Here is a 13776-nt window from a genome sequence, read left to right on the forward strand (position 1 = left end):
GCCTGAACTGTTCTTCCCTCTCCATGAGGGTCTGGTGCAGCCTTGCTGATGCAGGCCCCTATTTTTTCTGCCTGGGCACCCTGTCCTCCCATTAATTCTGATGGTTGCCTCCTGCCCACGCGCACTCGGAGAACTACCTGATTCGCTCACGCGTCAGTCTAAATCCTGGTACCAACCCTTAGTTTTTATTAAGTAGGTGGGTTTCTTCTTGGTTTCAAGTAGGGTCTTCAGGGGAATCTGCCATCAAAAATATTGCGAATCACACACTGGATTTTGACTTACCACACATGTGAATGGTATCTAAGAATTCCGCAAACAGGTCATCTCTGAGCATGAGCAAGGATCACCGTGTTGGAGGAGGACATCGAGAAGATGTGACCCCCGGCTGACCGGAGAACTGGCCTGGACAGTAGGAGGCTCCTGACTCCATCCCCTGTCCTTGGGATGCACCTGCCGCCCTCCGTGTTTTTATCCAGAGCCGTTTCAAGGAAGCAATCTTGACAGAGTAGTGTTGTTGATATGGACAGTGTACGTGACTGTACCCAGTTAAGGCCTCTCTATAAACTTTTAAGATTCCGACTCATATCGCAGACACCCAAGACAAGTTCTCTTGCTTATTAAAACTGCCACCTAATGCCCAGTGTTGCTCAGTGGTTAAGCCTCGACCCATGAACCAGGAGCTCATGGTTGGATTCCCAGTAGGTCACGGCTGGATTCCTAGTAGGTCACATGCCTGGGTTGCGGGCTCAATCCCCATTGTGGGATGTGCAGGAGGCAGTCGATCAATGATTCTCTCTCATCATTAATGTTTCTATCCCTCTCTCCTCTCCCTTTCTCTCTGAAATCAATAAAAATATATTTTAAACAGACACACACAAAAAACTGCCACCTACCCATCAGGAGTGGTCTGCCTCTTTTTCCTGTCTCTCCTTGCCCTCTATGGCTGGGTTATCAGCTTCCCCCAGGGGAACTCCTGAGGTTTCAAACCAACACACAGACACACTCCGCTGCCACATTTCTATATTTGGGATAATCTGCTTTCTCCCAGTTGTAAAATACAACTGATGTTCATATTAATTCAGGCACAATGCAATTAGAAATATAAATTGATAAGTGCCACTATAAAAATGTACTATCCAAAAGAAATACTAATATCTTTTTATTATTGGCGTTTTTATTACCGATACAGGGGTTGGCAAAAGTAGGTTTACAGTTGTTAATATGGGAGACAGTTTATTCTTGTGCTATTATTTATTGACTAGAGGCCCAGTGCATGAATTCGTGCACAGGTGGGGTCCTGCGGCCTGGCCAGCGATCCAGGCTGATTGGAGCCATCTCGCCCAGTCCCTATCGGGGTGATGGGGGCTGGCCGGCGGGGGGGCGTGGGGGAGGAACCATGGGTGGTTGGCCAGCCAGCCAGGGGGAAGGGGCCATGGAAGGTTGGTCAGCCAGCCTGATTGGGGCTGATCAGGTCCAGCCGGCGGGGGGTGAGACCGCGGGAGGTTGGCCTGCTGGCCTGGGGGAGTGACCACAGGAAATTGGCCCACCACAGGAGGTTGGTTGTGGTAGCATACTGACCACCAGGGGGCAGCTCCTGCATTGAACATCTGCTCCCTGGTGGTCAGTGCGTGTCACAGCAACTGGTTGACTGGTCGTTCTGTCGTCCGGTCATAATGGTTGCTTAGGCTTTTAAATAGAGAGATTATTGTATTATTTATTTGTATTGCAACTGTAAACCTACTTTTTCTTACCTCTGTATATTACTTTTCCTTATACAATGTAAATATTTCAAAGTTGCTGGAGATATATAGGAACCTAAGTACCCTTCCCCCAATATGGGTATTTAAAACAAAGCCAAAATAAATCCACCTTTGCAAAATAAATCTAAATTATTTTCTCCTTCAACCATCTATGGCAAGCAATGCATTTATGCCAACGCTACTGCCAGTGCCCCAAACGTCTGTGAGTGTGTGGGTCACTGTCTCATATTCCCCTATCAGGAGACAGTCCCAGAGTGACGGACCACGGCGGGCAGAGCCCGGCTGACCCAAATGGAGAGGGAGCAAGATGCGAATCTGCTGCATGTGAAAGCATCCTTCCCTGGTCCATGATGAGCAATCTGATGCAGCGTTCAGGACTAGGGAAGAAATCCAGTCTCATTACCTTAAGGCTACTTTTTCATCCTTTGTTTTCCTTACACAGCTTGAGCCTGCATGTCAGTCATGGGTAAATGACTTCAGGCTGTTTGAACAAATTAATTTTGCTCTTAGAGGGTGAGAATCACTGCCACCGAGTCTTTAGCCACTGCTCCCGGGGATGATGGATGAGTGCGGTGGGTGTGTAGTCATTTACCTAGGGGTTGGACGGGATCATGGTTCCCAGGGTCAAGCTGGACCAAGAGGGTGTCTGCCTGAGCTGCTTACACAGCACCTTAGGCAAGAGAAAGATCAGGATCATGGTCAAGAAGAGAAGAGAAGATTACAGCTGAAATTGTGGAGCTAGTTGTCATGTCTGAATTATAAAATGAGTTGCAAATGGAAGATTATGGAATGAACTCAAAAAACTAGGAGGATCAGAATAGAGTGAGGATATGGAGTAAGAAGAGACTCCGTAAGAAGAGACCCAGGATAAGAAGCCTAAGACTTAAGGCAATAACATGGTGAAAAAATATTTGAAGCACATACACTCCCCCCCCCCTCCTTTTTTTAATGGAGCCACAGAAGCCTGAGGATATTCAAAAGAATGTTCCTAAGACTTTGAAGGCAATTCCAGAATAGCAATCCCAAAAATGTTTTTATCAGTGACAAAGTGACATTGAAGTGTATAAACATCCCACGATGCCTACTCTAAGGGGGGAGGAAAGCACCCATTTGGGTGTGTGAATTCCGGCATATTTGTTAAACATCAGACGTATTACTTCAGAGTGACTCTTTAAATATGCAATATGTTCGGATATAGGAAAACCCAACCTGGAACACTGTGTGTTTTATTCCTGTATTGCTAGAGGTCCTATACTTCCCTTTGTTGTTTTTCTCAAACACAGAGTCTTCTCACTTGAAAAGAGTTATGTGTGTATGAGAGGATAGGAGGTTTTTGTGCATTGTTCTTTGAAAACTTTTTGTTCCCTGTGTTACTGCATTCTCACACATCTTTTTCCGTGGGGCAGAATGACTCTGTTTTTCTTTATAACAATCGGTTCATAAATCCACAGAGACCCTCCTTGGCACGGCTCATGATAACTTTCTAGTTCTGAAAGATTTGGGGGGAAACTATATTAACTTTATATCAGTAGATGAAATGGCTCGGCTTTATCTGAAATCTTTATCAGCCTGACCCCATAAGGAGAGGTACCTTGGTTTGCTAGGTTGTCTGGTGACTGTGATTCAACTTACAGTCTGAATTCCACCAGTTCCCTCTGAGATTTGGGCTCAGTCACTTCACCCTCTGGAATTTGTTTCTTCTCCCCATGTTCCCCACTCACTACACAAAGATGCTGTGAATATTAACGTCCAAAGGCTTTGAGTACTCTTGAAGAAAGGCATACCTCCAAATACAAGGCATTAAGTAATCTGAAAGGCTTCACTTCATGATTATCATATAAATAATCAAGAGAATTTGCCAAGAGAGCAGTTACTCTGTACTAAATCCAGCTGAATAATAATTTTTAAAAAATCATGCAAGAGATAGAAAGTAACATAAGTCCTAAAGATGTATATACAACAATATTTTAATAGGTGTGAGAATAAAGGTAAATCAATAAGCAAACTGTTTGTAGGAGGCACTTGACACTGTCAATGTGCTTGATTTTAAGTTATTGTCCTTCCTGTTTGATCAAGGACATAGAATTCAGTGCAGGGGACAAAAATCTGACAAAATGCTCAACATCATTAGTCACCAGAGAAAACGCAAATTAAACCACAATGAGATAACTACACACCCAGATGAATGGATAAAAGTGAAAAGATTGACATTGCCAAAGGTTGGTGTAGATGTTAGGCAGTCAAAAAAATAAATTGCTTGTGGGAGTGCTAACCAAACTTTCTTTTGAAGTTAAACGTCACCTACACAATGACCCCCCAATTGCATTTCTACGTATTTACCCAATCAAAATGAAAACCTATATCCACAAAAAGACTTGTACAAGAATGTTCATAGCAAATTTATTCATAATAGCTCTAAAGTGGTTATAACCCAAATGTCTATCCACAGGTTAATAAACAAAATGTGGCATGGTCGTACAATCAAATGCTATGCAGTAATAAAAACGACAAAACTGCTTGGCCAGTGTGGTTCAGTGGTTGAGCATTGACCTATGAACCAGGAGGTCACAGTTCAATTCCCAGTCAGAGCACATGCCTGGGTTTTGGCATCTGTCCCCAGTAGGGTGCATGCAGGCAACAGTGGATCAATGATTCTCTCTCATCATTGATGTTTCTAGCTCTCTCTCCCTCTCCCTTCCTCTCTGAAATCAATAAAAAATATATCTTTTAAAAAAAGAAAGAGAGAAAGAAAAAAAAGGAGAAAACTCCTCATACAGCAGCAGGATGGATACAGCTTAGTCACTGTCTTGTGTGAAGGAAACCAGACAACAGAATTGTCAGATTGGCATTAACTATTCTGCTATTACATCCACAAAGATTGTTGCCCATTTCTAATCATAATACATATCTATTCACACACACACACACACACACACACACACGCACACGCACACACACACACACGTGCACACAATTTGTGGCATGTTGGAAAGTAAAATCATTACATAAGTTTAAAGCAATTAATTTTAAATTTTTGAGTGCTTCCTATATGCCATTCACTATGTTAGGTGTTTCATTTGCATTGTAACACTTAATGGTTAAGGTACTATTATTATCCCCATTTTATAGACAAGAAAACTGAGGCTTAGAGAGGATAAGTGCTACCATGCAGCTAAATATAGAACTGGAACTCAAATTCACATCCATCTGAGTCCAAAGCCTGTAGGAAAAACCAATGTCCCCTCACCTGGTCCTCACTGTTTAGTGCTAGCCTTGTTTTTACAGAAATGCAGAACCTAACCTATCAGCCCTTATTAACCTATGTGATTTATCACATTGTGGTAGAGAGGAAATGAATCATGGAGGGATTATCGATCTATATAATAGAGGAATATGCAAATTAGCCAGGACGCTATACCATCACAACCGAACAGCAGAGACCTGAGGCTGCATGGTGCCTGACCTGGGCAAGGAACCTCAGGCCATGCCCCCACCCCCCACCCCCCCACCCCCGTCCCGCAGGGCTTGACGGGGGACCTCAGGCCACGCCCCGCCACCCCAGCGCTGGGCCAGGAGACCCCAGGCCATGACCCTTGCCCAGCAGTGCTTGACGGAGAACTCAGGCCACGCTGCTCACCCAGAGGGGCTTGACAGGGGACCTCAGGCCATGCCCCTCACCTGGCGGGGTTTGACAGGGGACCTCAGGTCGCGCCCCCCAGCTCCGGCACTTGGCCAGGGGACCTCAGGCCACACCCCTTACCCCGGTGCTGGACCCAGGGACCTCAGGCACGCCCCCTGCCTGGCGAGGCTTGATAGGGGACATCAGGCCGCACCCTCTGCTCCTGTGCCAGGCCAGGGGACCTGTGGCTGCACCCCCCACATGGTGTCAGGCTGGGAGACCTGAGGCTGCACTCCCCGCCCAGAGGAGCTTGACCAGGGTGGAGCTGGCCGGGTCTGTGTCTCACCCAATGGGGGTGGGTGGCCGGGTCTGGGTCTCCTGCATTTTCGAAGTGCGTGCGGGTGGTGGGCGGGGACTGGACTCTAGGTCCCACAGCACACCCCAGACTCTGACAGGAGGGAGATTTTCATATACATTTTACTAATTTTCTTTAATCTCTGACACTTCTATTATAGAGAAAAGGCAAATAGCAATATTAAAATATTTCCTCTAATTAATTCCTTTTTAATGTGCACAAATTTCATGCACCAAGCCACTAGTTTACTGATAAATATCTGCATTTATCAGGGCTGAGTAGTCAAGAAGGGAGAGAAAGCCCTATCCAATCTGGAAACAAAAAAACACAGGTTGCTTGCAAGAAAAGGTCCTGATATTGGTGGCATTCAAGAATTTACTGTGGTTGTCAAATATATGAACTGATTCAATCCATGGGCTGCCATTGCTAAGTTTCATTGCTTACCTTAGTTCCTCACTTTCTGCCTCCACTAGAAGCTCAGAGCTAAGTCTACTCATCTTCATTCTCACACCACACAGCTAAGTCAAAGGATCTTTGCTCCCACATTAGATACAAAGACTCTTGACTTCAGTTCCTCCAGGAATTAAGGCAAGATGTAATAAGTATTTAGATAGCTTCAACTCCATTCCTCCTACAATACACATACTCGTGTTTACATTCATCCATCTGTACACACATATGTACATAAGTACATACATACATGCATACATAAGGGAGCTTAATATCAGTAATTCTCCCATGTACTCTGATGCTGACCAGTGGGGGTCCCATGTCCATTTGCTAACCCTAAATTCTGGGAGCTGGTGGCCCAGGGGCAACCACTAGCATCCCCTATGCTGCCTTGGGTGAAGCTCTCTTTGCCCACATGTGTCAAGTCTCAGGAATGGATTGTCACTTGGATTCCCCCTTCCCCATTCTGTTCTTCCTGGTCTCCTTTCCTTGGGGACTAAAGCCTCTCCTCTTAGCCTTACAAAATGGCTCAAGCCCTGCTGTACCATAAAGATGCCCCTAATTAGCCATGTTTTCTGTCTACCTGGCCATAAAACCCTACAAACCAGATTCCCTCCCATGAGTCTATGCATGGTAAGGTGCTCTGTTTTTGAGAGCAGTGGTGTTCTGGTAACGTTTAAAAGTGGATTCTCCCACCCTGACCGATGTGTCTCAGTTGGTTGCAGTGTTGTGCAATGCACCAAAAAGTTAGGGTTGGATTCCTGGACAGTCAGGCCACATACTGTACTAGATTTTGGTTTCAATCCCAGGTCGGAGCACATATGGGAGGCAACCGATCAATGTCTCTCTCTCTCTCATATCGATGTTTCTCTCTGCCTCTTCTCTCCCTTCCTCCCTCTCTAAAATCAATTTTTAAAAATGTATAATAGATTCTCCCAGGAAAATGCCCTAACTTTCATTTATTAATTTCTGTGATATAAATACTTCCACAATGAATAAATCCAAACTACCAACTTGACATCACTTATCATGAAGTTGGAAAAAGAGGAGCAACTGCAATTATTATATAGTATTTCTGCTGTATACAGATACAACAGAATAAAGAACCTCGAAAGCATCGGTGATGGTAAAATGTCATAAATGTGTTGGGAAGTAATACGTTTTGAGTGTTTATTCTGTTTCTGAACTTTCCAAGACATACTTCTTTTATTACCACAACTCTCTTTGGTGAAGGAAACTAACAATTACTGAATATATTCTGTAAACTAGCCATTTATATATCTTATTCCATTTAATTCTCATTATTACTCAGATGTTGTAGGTATTATTATCCCCATTTTTAGATGAAAAAAATGAAACTTTTTTTTTTTTTAAATCAGCAAAGGTACTCTTTAAGGCCAGATCTGTCTGACTGCCAAGTTCAAATTCTTTTCTTCACACAGACTTCCTCTGAGCTCTCCTATGCAGCTTTCCTTGATTATATGCATGGGTAGGTGTGCCTACCATTTTTATAATAGCTTATACTGTAGCTTACAAGCTTTAAAAGTATAAAAGAGTATTGTTCCTGCACCATTTAGAATAATGGGAGTTTAATAAACTTGTTGACAGATTTTATAAAATCTGTTTTATTTATTGCTTTGGTTATAAAAATAATACATTTTAAAACAGAATACTTAAATAGTCACAAAGAAGAAAATACATCATACATGATCCCACTACCCGGGGTTATCCAATTTTTGCTATTTTGTTATTTCCAAGTTTTTCTCTCTATGTATAACCTTTGGAAATATAATTGGCATCATACTGTACATACTCTTTCATATTATTTTTACTTTGATTTTTTTATACTTGATATCATTTTCCCTTGACATTTAATATTATTCTACAATGATATCCTCATGTGTTTATCTAATCATTTTTCTATTATTGTTCCTTAAAATTTGTTATAAATAATGCTTGATTTACATTCTTCTTTTTTTTTTTAGATTTTTTTTTAAATCCTCATCTGAGGATATTTTTCCATTGATTTTTTAGAGAGAGTGGAAGAGAGAAAGATAGAGAGAAATATCAATGTGAGAGAAACACATTAATTGGTTGCCTCCTGCATACACCTGACCAGGACCCAGGCTGGGAGGAGCCTGCAACCGAGGTATGTGCCCTTGACCAAAATCGAACCCCCAGGACCCTTCAGACTGCAGGCCAACACTCTATCCATTGAACCAAACCGGCTAGGCCTGATTTACATTCTTATAGATACACTAGAGGCCCGGTACGTGAAATTCGTGCACGGGAGGGGGAGGGAGGAGGAGGGGTGTCCCTCAGCCTGGCCTTCACCCTCTCCAATCTGGGACCCCTCAGGGGATAACTAAACCAGCAGTTGGACATCCCTCTCACAATCCGGGACTGCTGGCTCCTAACCGCTCGCCTGCCTGCCTACCTGATTGCCCCTAACCACTTCTGCCTGCCAGCCTGATAGCCCCCTAACCGCTCCCCTGCCAGCTTGATTGATGCCTTACTTCTCCCCTGCCAGCCCAATCGCCCCCAATTGCCCCCCCCCCCCCCCGGCCAGCCTGTTTGCCCCTAACTACCCTCCCCTGCCAGCCTGATCACCCCAACTGCCCTTCCCTGCCGGCCTGATCGCCCACAACTGCCCTCCCCTGCTGCGACCTGCCTCCTCTGCCGGGCCCCACCTCCGCTGTGATGGCCATCTTGTGACGATGTTAGAGTGTGATGTGTGAGGGCATGACGACCACCTAAGCTATTATTAGTATAGAAGCTTTGATTTTTTTTTATTCCTCTTGTGTTACAAATGTTTTTTTCTAGATTATTTTACTTTAAAAAATCTTTATTTTAAATAGTTACAGATTCATAAGTTGCAAAACATAGGACAGAGTGCATTGCTCACCAAGGTTCCTGCGTGGCGACATCTTACATTACTGTAGTACATTGTCAAAACCAAGAAATTGACATTGGTACACACTGGTTATAGACTACAGACCTAAATGGATTTCTTCATATATTTTTAAATCTACTAATAGAGATTTTAGACAAATTTTAAAGCATTCATTCTTATTAAAAAAAAACAAAACAAAACAAAAAAACAACAACACAAAACTTTCCACTTCTGGTTCCGCATGTAAGAGGTTTTGGAAGTGGCCACCCCATCTTGACGAGTAAAAAAACTGAAGAGACTGGAAAATCAACACCTCTTCTTGGGTCCATAAGACAGAGAAGGAGCCAGGGCAACCCGCTACCTGCAAGGTTGGAGGCATGGGGGAACAGAGTCGTGGCTTAGGAGAGCAAAGACTCACCAGCAGAAACCACTGTGGGCACCAGTGCTGGAGTGGGAAAATCTGAACTGTAATTGATGAATTGCTGGAGGTTCAGTACAGACAAGTCTGAGAGTTACAAGTGCCAACATTTTCTACCTACAATACTCCTAGTCATCCTCAAACATTACCTATTGCATGCAGCTTTATTCAACTTCCTGACATATTCTTTCCTTTGCTTACATAACGTATTTGCACCTATAAATAAGTTCAACAAGTAATATTGACTATTACATGCAAGATACAACGGCTACAAGTAAGGCAATATTTCTGCCATCAGAAACTTGGGGTGACAGTATCTATGACAGCATCTCTGATACAGCGCTCAGATTTTTAGCTTCAACATTTATTCTGTCAACAAATTTAGAAGCACTAAGCACACAGGCACCCTTTGTCTATGAAACAATTTACCCATGTCATCGCACCATCTGAAATCTGTCTAGATCATCTGACCCGCACAAATCTGTACTTGACTTTCACAATGCCCCTGAAATCTTTCCAAACTGCTCTCAAGATCTAACCAGACCAGAGCCCCCAGTAATTACCCCCAAACCTAACAATTCATTTTTTATCCGTCCCATTTCCCTAGTAATTTTATACATGGGTGGATGCCTTTGTGCGTTTGTGTTTTATATTTATAGCTACAATGGTAGAATCCTACAGTAACACAGTTCATTATATAAGGATTTGGAAATAACATGGCCAAATCCCAGATCCTAAGATGCAGCAGTAAATATAATAAAAGCCTAATATACCCTGTTTAACCTATAAGGAAGGCACTGTTTCAGTCCCTGAACAGCTCATTATAGAGATTCCACGGCATTGCTATTTCCCCCCATGTCCGTGGCAGCCTGCAGACTGCTGGAGAGCGTGACCAGGGGCAGGATGGCTAAATGATCACTGGGGACCTGTTTTTACCACCTAAAAGTCCATGTGTTTCCTTTTCTTGGAATTATGGCACAAGGGCTGCATTTTACCAAAGTGCCTGGCACATAGTCTGTCACAATAGTTAAAAGTACAGATGCTGGAGCCAAGGGTAACTAACCAGCCTCTAATCTCAGCTGTAGGTGTGACCTTAAATCCCTTGGAGTCTCTACTTCCATCAACTCATCTGTAAAAGGATAATAATCATACCTAGTTCATAGGTATGTTGTGAACATAAACTAGCTCATACCTATAAAGCACTTAGAACATTGCCTGCCATATACTGAGTGTACAGTAAACTGTGAATTGCTAGGTAGCACCAGAAAATATGTGTACAAAAAACTCTACAAGTCCATAAATTACCAGTAACTTAAAATATACATGTAATAAGAAACACTGGAGAGTAATCTTGAATCTGAAATTTATAGAGTTATTCAAATCCTTCTAAATACATTGTCTCATTAAATTGAAAGATTTTTAAGTTAGAAAAGAAGATAGTATTTTTTGAAAATGAATTCTCAGCATATATACCAGGCATATATGTGTTAAGTTAACCAATAAAATCCTCTTATAAGACCATGTTTGCATAATTTTATTATATTAAAAATATTTATATCCATTTTTTAGAGTTCAAATCAAGCATTTACAGAATTACAATATCTCTTCTTTGCAAAAACTTGCTGTATGTATGTTAAATGTTCTAAACACTCCCCCAGGTGCAGACACTGACTTCAGTCTAAAAGATATAATCAAACAGCATATTAAATAGTTCCAAAGGCTTAGCCAGTGAAGCTAACTTCCAACCACAGAATGGCTTAAGCAGTGGGTAAGTTTGGCACATTTGCTCTTAAGTCATTTAAAAAGCATTAAAACATATTTCAAAGATTTCAAACTTGCAATTATTTTTGCTGCTGCTCAAAACATAAAATAAACATTGCCTTAAAAAAATATGTGCTTTTTGATCTACCAAAACAAACAACTTAATGAATAAAAATTGTTTTCCCAAACCATTTTTCATACATTTGCAACTCATCCATCAAGTTTTAAGTCTGAAATTATAGAAACCATTGATAAAATGTATCATTGTCCCCCCCAAATTAAAATGAATTAAAACTCAAGGTGTGGTTATTTTATGAAAAACTCCTCTGAAAATATGTATCATGCGTTTATTTAGGAATTCCATTCACCAGCAAAGCTATATTTTGTCCACTTGGACAGCACTGAATTTTGGTGTTTATCTTGTGGATCGGTCTTATTTTATAACCATATCTTCCTTGTATTTATCTGGAGTAATAAGTACCGTTTAAATTAGTTTAACAAATTAATCTGGAGCACCTGCTCTCTTTAAGTTACTTTACTGGATATTTTAAGGGCTTTTAAGAGGATACAACAGGCCTACCTATCAGAGTTCCCACTAAGGGTGGACATACAGGCAGTGCAGACAGGTAGGTTGAAGATTATATGCTCTGTCTCTGACATTTTACTAGCTCCAGACATGGTGTCATCATTATGAAGAGAAAATACACAGGCCAGCCAGACTTTTGCCCTAGACCACCCCAGTTTACAACCTGCCCCTAACTTCTCCTTCTGTGATCTCCTAGCTTAAAATCTATTTCCCTATACCCATCCCACATGTAGAGCCTCTTTGCTGACTCAGATTCTACTCTTAAGTTCCAGACTCGAAAAGCTCCAGGTAAGAAATCTGTCTGCCAGTCCTGCTGTATAAGACTGGCACTACGGAGTGAAGATCCCTTCCCCTTCTCTTGTCCCATCTACCCACCCTCCCCCCAAAAAAAATGGACCTGCCATAAAAGGAAAATCAGAAAAAGGCAATAATTTACTTACAAGAATCACATAAAAAATGATAGGGACCAGCCACTACTGTTAGTGAGATAAGTGAGAGCAATAGGTTCTGATTTTGAATCCTCTTTTCTGATTCTGCTTAGTGATGGATGGGCTTCCAGGATGCCCAATAGGAGGAACTGGAGCAGGAGAGGCATATTTATGCTCATAAAAAGATTAGATTTGTATTACCAAAATAGTATATTTTTATACGGATGATTTTCCACCTTTTTTTTTTTTTTTTTTGCAGTGTCATTATGGTAGTAGAGAGAATAACTGGAATTTTTGAACAGCTTCTACATGCCAGATACTTTCCAAGTTCAGTTTTACATCCCTCTCGATATTCCAATGGGAAGATGTCTTATCTGAGGGTGAGATATGAATCATGCCAGATGCCTCAGTCACTATAGCTTCAATCCCCATTTCTTAACTTGCTGTTGTTTCTACTACTGTTTTCAAAGCGAACCAGAATTTATATTCATCCCAAACACAATTAACAACTCTTTCTATTGTAATGTAACATTTATGCAAATCCTAAATCCTTGGCCTCAGAAAAAAGTCAACAGATCAAAGTAGGTGTCACACCCTGGGAAGGTGGACCCATAATTTCTATGGATAAATAGGGACAGATACATACACTGGCAGCAGGAGTTTCCCTGGACCTAGTTTGGCATCAAAGAGAAGCAGAGGAGTTATAGCTAGAAGAAAAATCTTACAGCGACCCCATATTTGCAGGAAGCAGCCTGTTATTGAGGCAAGGACAGAGAACAGAATTACAATGTGAATAACCCTAAAGCTATTGATCTCTGGTAACTAGGGATAATGGAGGACAAAATAATCCACTCAAACACACAATCTGTGTCATAAGGAACTATGTGTCTATCTATGAACAGTGAAAAACCTGCTGGACTAGGGCAAGGACATGGCATCTCTCCCATACAAACCTCCTGCCAGTAGCTGATCCAGAAAAAAACTGATATCATCTATGCAAAGCTATGACAAGAAAATAAGAGAGGAGAAAAACAGATAAAATGGAAGAGAAAGACTACTTTTCAGAAAAAAAAAAAATGTGTCCATAGAGCAGATAAAAATTTGGGCTATACGTATTGTCATAAACTTAAAAAAAGACCTAAACAAAGCTACCATATCTATAAAGCAAGAGCTCATATCAAATATACAAGAGCTTGGAGAAGATACTGTAAGACAGTAAGAAATGAAAGATGATTTGCAGAGCCCAGGAAACATACATTTCACTGGCAGCAACCAGGTTCTGCTAAAAACATGGAAAGAAACAAGAATGTTAGAAATAGAAAAAGAGTGCAATGCAATGAAGTAGAAAAAAAAGAATTAGAAAAAAATAGTAGCTAGACAGACAGATAAAAACGACCTTATCATATGCAATAACCTGAACAACCTGCAGTATTCTGAAGAAGAGGCAAAAAATAACAAATAGGAAAGAAGTTAAAGATATACTTCAAAGTAACTTTTCAGAAATAT

The sequence above is a fragment of the Eptesicus fuscus genome, chromosome 7 (assembly GCF_027574615.1).
Source record: "Eptesicus fuscus isolate TK198812 chromosome 7, DD_ASM_mEF_20220401, whole genome shotgun sequence".
NCBI classification, from domain to species: Eukaryota; Metazoa; Chordata; class Mammalia; order Chiroptera; family Vespertilionidae; genus Eptesicus; species Eptesicus fuscus.